The sequence below is a fragment of the Hemitrygon akajei genome, unplaced genomic scaffold, assembly GCF_048418815.1.
Source record: "Hemitrygon akajei unplaced genomic scaffold, sHemAka1.3 Scf000093, whole genome shotgun sequence".
NCBI lineage: Eukaryota > Metazoa > Chordata > Chondrichthyes > Myliobatiformes > Dasyatidae > Hemitrygon > Hemitrygon akajei.
Window position 1 is genome coordinate 1,757,478 of NW_027331979.1, and position 6,564 is coordinate 1,764,041.

Genomic DNA, 6,564 nt, shown 5'->3' on the forward strand with positions numbered 1-6,564 from the left:
CGTCCCATCACAAAAGCCCGGGGACAGTCACAGAGTGAATCTCCATCCAAACCGTCCCATCACATACTCCCGGGGTCAGAGACAGAGTGAATCTCCCTCTTCACCGTCCCATCACACACTTCCGGGGTCAGACTCAGAGTGAACCTCCATCCAAACCGTCCCATCACACGTTCCCGGGGTAAGACACAGAGTGAATCTCCATCCACACCGACCCATCATAAACTCCCGGGGTCAGACATAGAGTGAATCTGCATCCACACCTATTCGTCACACACTCCCGGGGTCTGACACAGAGTGAATCTCCATCCAAATCCTCCCATCACACGGTCGCGGGGTCAGACACAGAGTGAACCTCCCTTCTCCCCGTCCCAACACACACTCCCGGGGTCAGACAGAGAGTGAATCTCCATCCAACCCGCCCCATCATACTTTCCCGGGGTCAGACACAGAGTGAATCTCATTCCACACCGTTCCATCACACACTCCCGGGGTCAGACACAGAGTGAATCTCTCTCCACACCGTCCCATCACACACTCCCAGGGTCAGGCACAGAGTGAATCTCCCTCCACACCGTCCCATCACAAAAGCCCGGGGTCAGACACAGAGTGAATCTCCATCCAAACAGTCCCATCACACTTTCACGGGGTCAGACACACAGTGAATCTCCATCCACACCGTCCCATCACAAACTCCCGGGGTCAAAGACAAAGTGAATCTCCCTCCACTCAATCCCATCACAGAAGCCCGGGGTCAGACACTGAGTGAACCTCCATCCAAACCGTCCCATCACACATTGCCGGGTTCAGACACAGAGTAAATCTCCTTCCACACCGTCCCATCACAAAAGCCCGTGGTCAGACACAGAGTGAATCTCCTTCAACACCATCCCATCACAAACTCCCGGGGTCAAGCAAAGAGTAAATCTCCCTCCTCACCGTCCCAACACAAAAGCCCGGGGTCAGACACTGAGTGAATCTCCCTCTTCACCGTCCCATCACATACTCCCGGGGTCAGACACAGAGTGAACCTCCATCCAAACCGTCCCATCACACGTTCCCGGGGTAAGACACGGAGTGAATCTCCATCCACACCGACCCATCATAAACTCCCGGGGTCAGACACTGAGTGAAACTCCATCCAAACCGTCCCATCACACATTGCCGGGGTCAGACACAGAGTGAATCTCCCTCCTCACCGTCCCATCACAAAAAACCGGGGTCAGACACAGAGTGGATCTCCATCCAAACCGTCCCATCACACACTCCCGGGGTCAGACACAGAGTGAATCTGCATCCAACCGTCGCATCACACGTTCCCGGGGTGAGACCCAGAGTGAATCTCCCTCCTCACCGTCCCATCACATACTCCCGGGCTCAGACACAGAGTGAATCTCCATCCACACCGTCCCATCACAAAAGACCGGGGTCAGACTCAAAGTGAATCTCCATACACACCGGCCCATCACAAACTCACGGGGTTTGACATAGAGTGAATCTCCATCCAAACCGTCCCATCACACATTGCCGGGGTCAGACACAGAGTGAATCTTCCTCCTCACCGTCCCATCACAAAAACCCGGGGTCAGACACAGAGTGGATCTCCATCCAAACCGTCCCATCACACACTCCCGGGGTCAGACACAGAGTGAATCTGCATCCAACCGTCGCATCACAATTTCCCGGGGTGAGACCCAGAGTGAATCTCCCTCCTCACCGTCCCATCACATACTCCCGGGGTCAGACACAGAGTGAATCTCCATCCACACCGACCCATCACAAACTTCCGGGGTCAGACACAGAGTGAATCTCCCTCCACACCGTCCCATCACAAAAGACCGGGGTCAGACACAAAGTGAATCTCCATACACACCGGCCCATCACAAACTCACGGGGTTTGACATAGAGTGAATCTCCCTCCACACCGTCCAATCACAAAAGCCCGGGGTCAGATAGAGATTGAAACTCCATCCAACCCGTCCCATCACACGTTCCCGGGGTCTGACACAGATTGAATCTCCCTCTTCACCGTCCCATCACAAAAGCCCGGGGTCAGACACTGAGTGAATCACCCTCTTCACTGTCCCATCACACACTTCCGGGGTCAGACACAGAGTGAATCTCCCTCCTCACCGTCCCATCACAAAAGCCCGGGGACAGTCACAGAGTGAATCTCCATCCAAACCGTCCCATCACATACTCCCGGGGTCAGACACAGAGTGAATCTCCCTCTTCACCGTCCCATCACACATTTCCGGGGTCAGACTCTGAGTGAACCTCCATCCAAACCGTCCCATCACACGTTCCCGGGGCAAGACACAGAGTGAATCTCCATCTACACCGACCCATCATAAACTCCCGGGGTCAGACACTGAGTGAAACTCCATCCAAACCGTCCCATCACACATTGCCGGGGTCAGACACAGAGTGAATCTCTCTCCACACCGTCCCATCACACACTCCCAGGGTCAGGCACAGAGTGAATCTCCCTCCACACCGTCCCATCACAAAAGCCCGGGGTCAGACACAGAGTGAATCTCCATCCAAACAGTCCCATCACACTTTCACGGGGTCAGACACACAGTGAATCTCCATCCACACCGTCCCATCACAAACTCCCGGGGTCAAAGACAAAGTGAATCTCCCTCCACTCAATCCCATCACAGAAGCCCGCGGTCAGACACTGAGTGAACCTCCATCCAAACCGTCCCATCACACATTGCCAGGTTCAGACACAGAGTAAATCTCCTTCCACACCATCACATCACAAACTCCCGGGGTCAGACACAGAGTGAATCTCCCTCCTCACTGTCCCATCACAAACTTCCGGGGTCAGACACAGAGTGAAGCTCCCTACACACAGTCCCATCACAAAAGCCCGGGGTCAGACACAGAGTGAATCTCCCTCCACACCGTCCCATCACAAAAGCCCGGGGTCAGACACAGAGTGAACCTCCATCCAAACCTTCCCGTCATACTTTCCCGGGGTCAGACGCAGAGTGAATCTCCATCCACACCGTCCCATCACAAAAGCCCGTGGTCAGACACAGAGTGAATCTCCATCCAAACCGTCCCATCTCACTTTCCCGGGGTCAGACACAGAGTGAATCTCCATCCAAACCGTCCCATCACAAACTCCCGGGGTCAGACACAGAGTGAATCTTCCTCTTCACCGTCCCATCACACACTTCCGGGGTCAGACTCAGAGTGAACCTCCATCCAAACCGTCCCATCACACGTTCCCGGGGTAAGACACAGAGTGAATCTCCATCCACACCGACCCATCATAAACTCCCGGGGTCAGACACTGAGTGAAACTCCATCCAAACCGTCCCATCACACATTGCCGGGGTCAGACACAGAGTGAATCTTCCTCCTCACCGTCCAATCACAAAAACCCGGGGTCAGACACAGAGTGGATCTCCATCCAAACCGTCCCATCACACATTGCCGGGGTCAGACACAGATTGAAACTCCCTCCACACCGTCCCATCACAAATTCCGGGGTCAGACATAGAGTGAATCTGCTTCCACACATTTCCATCACAAACTCTCGGGGTCAGAAACAGAGTGAATCTCCCTCCTCACCGTCCCATCACATACTCCCGGGGTCAGACACAGAGTGAATCTCCATCCACACCGACCCATCACAAGTTCCCGGGGTAAGACACGGAGTGAATCTCCATCCACACCGACCCATCAGAAACTCCCGGGGTCAGACACTGAGTGAAACTCCCTTCTCACCGTCCCAACACACACTCCCGGGGTCAGACAGAGAGTGAATCTCCATTCAACCCGCCCCATCATACTTTCCCGGGGTCAGACACAGAGTGAATCTCATTCCACACCGTCCCATCACACACTCCCGGGGTCAGAACAGAGTGAATCTCTCTCCACACCGTCCCATCACACACTCCCAGGGTCAGGCACAGAGTGAATCTCCCTCCACACCGTCCCATCACAAAAGCCCGGGGTCAGACACAGAGTGAATCTCCATCCAAACAGTCCCATCACACTTTCACGGGGTCAGACACACAGTGAATCTCCATCCACACCGTCCCATCACAAACTCCCGGGGTCAAAGACAAAGTGAATCTCCCTCCACTCAATCCCATCACAGAAGCCCGGGGTCAGACACTGAGTGAACCTCCATCCAAACCGTCCCATCACACATTGCCGGGTTCAGACACAGAGTAAATCTCCTTCCACACCGTCCCATCACAAAAGCCCGTGGTCAGACACAGAGTGAATCTCCTTCAACACCATCCCATCACAAACTCCCGGGGTCAAGCAAAGAGTAAATCTCCCTCCTCACCGTCCCAACACAAAAGCCCGGGGTCAGACACTGAGTGAATCTCCCTCCACACCGTCCCATCACAAAAGCCCGGGGTCAGACACAGAGTGAACCTCCATCCAAACCTTCCCGTCATACTTTCCCGGGGTCAGACACAGAGTGAATCTCCATCCACACCGTCCCATCACAAAAGCCCGTGGTCAGACACAGAGTGAATCTCCATCCAAACCGTCCCATCTCACTTTCCCGGGGTCAGACACAGAGTGAATCTCCATCCAAACCGTCCCATCACAAACTCCCGGGGTCAGACACAGAGTGAATCTTCCTCTTCACCGTCCCATCACACACTTCCGGGGTCAGACTCAGAGTGAACCTCCATCCAAACCGTCCCATCACACGTTCCCGGGGTAAGACACAGAGTGAATCTCCATCCACACCAACCCATCATAAAATCCCGGGGTCAGACACTGAGTGAAACTCCATCCAAACCGTCCCATCACACATTGCCGGGGTCAGACACAGAGTGAATCTTCCTCCTCACCGTCCAATCACAAAAACCCGGGGTCAGACACAGAGTGGATCTCCATCCAAACCGTCCCATCACACATTGCCGGGGTCAGACACAGATTCAAACTCCCTCCACACCGTCCCATCACAAATTCCGGGGTCAGACATAGAGTGAATCTGCATCCACACATTTCCATCACAAACTCTCGGGGTCAGAAACAGAGTGAATCTCCCTCCTCACCGTCCCATCACATACTCCCGGGGTCAGACACAGAGTGAATCTCCATCCACACCGACCCATCACAAGTTCCCGGGGTAAGACACGGAGTGAATCTCCATCCACACCGACCCATCATAAACTCCCGGGGTCAGACACTGAGTGAAACTCCCTTCTCACCGTCCCAACACACACTCCCGGGGTCAGACAGAGAGTGAATCTCCATCCAACCCGCCCCATCATACTTTCCCGGGGTCAGACACAGAGTGAATCTCATTCCACACCGTCCCATCACACACTCCCGGGGTCAGACACAGAGTGAATCTCTCTCCACACCGTCCCATCACACTTTCACGGGGTCAGACACACAGTGAATCTCCATCCACACCGTCCCATCACAAACTCCCGGGGTCAAAGACAAAGTGAATCTCCCTCCACTCAATCCCATCACAGAAGCCCGGGGTCAGACACTGAGTGAACCTCCATCCAAACCGTCCCATCACACATTGCCGGGTTCAGACACAGAGTAAATCTCCTTCCACACCGTCCCATCTCAAAAGCCCGTGGTCAGACACAGAGTGAATCTCCATCCACACCGACCCATCACAAGTTCCCGGGGTAAGACACGGAGTGAATCTCCATCCACACCGACCCATCATAAACTCCCGGGGTCAGACACTGAGTGAAACTCCCTTCTCACCGTCCCAACACACACTCCCGGGGTCAGACAGAGAGTGAATCTCCATCCAACCCGCCCCATCATACTTTCCCGGGGTCAGACACAGAGTGAATCTCATTCCACACCATCCCATCACAAACTCCCGGGGTCAAGCAAAGAGTAAATCTCCCTCCTCACCGTCCCAACACAAAAGCCCGGGGCAGACACTGAGTGAATCTCCCTCTTCACCGTCCCATCACATACTCCCGGGGTCAGACACAGAGTGAACCTCCATCCAAACCGTCCCATCACACGTTCCCGGGGTAAGACACGGAGTGAATCTCCATCCACACCGACCCATCATAAACTCCCGGGGTCAGACACTGAGTGAAACTCCATCCAAACCGTCCCATCACACATTGCCGGGGTCAGACACAGAGTGAATCTCCCTCCTCACCGTCCCATCACAAAAAACCGGGGTCAGACACAGTGTGGATCTCCATCCAAACCGTCCCATCACACACTCCCGGGGTCAGACACAGAGTGAATCTGCATCCAACCGTCGCATCACACGTTCCCGGGGTGAGACCCAGAGTGAATCTCCCTCCTCACCGTCCCATCACATACTCCCGGGGTCAGACACAGAGTGAATCTCCATCCACACCGTCCCATCACAAAAGACCGGGGTCAGACACAAAGTGAATCTCCATACACACCGGCCCATCACAAACTCACGGGGTTTGACATAGAGTGAATCTCCATCCAAACCGTCCCATCACACATTGCCGGGGTCAGACACAGAGTGAATCTTCCTCCTCACCGTCCCATCACAAAAACCCGGGGTCAGACACAGAGTGGATCTCCATCCAAACCGTCCCATCACACACTCCC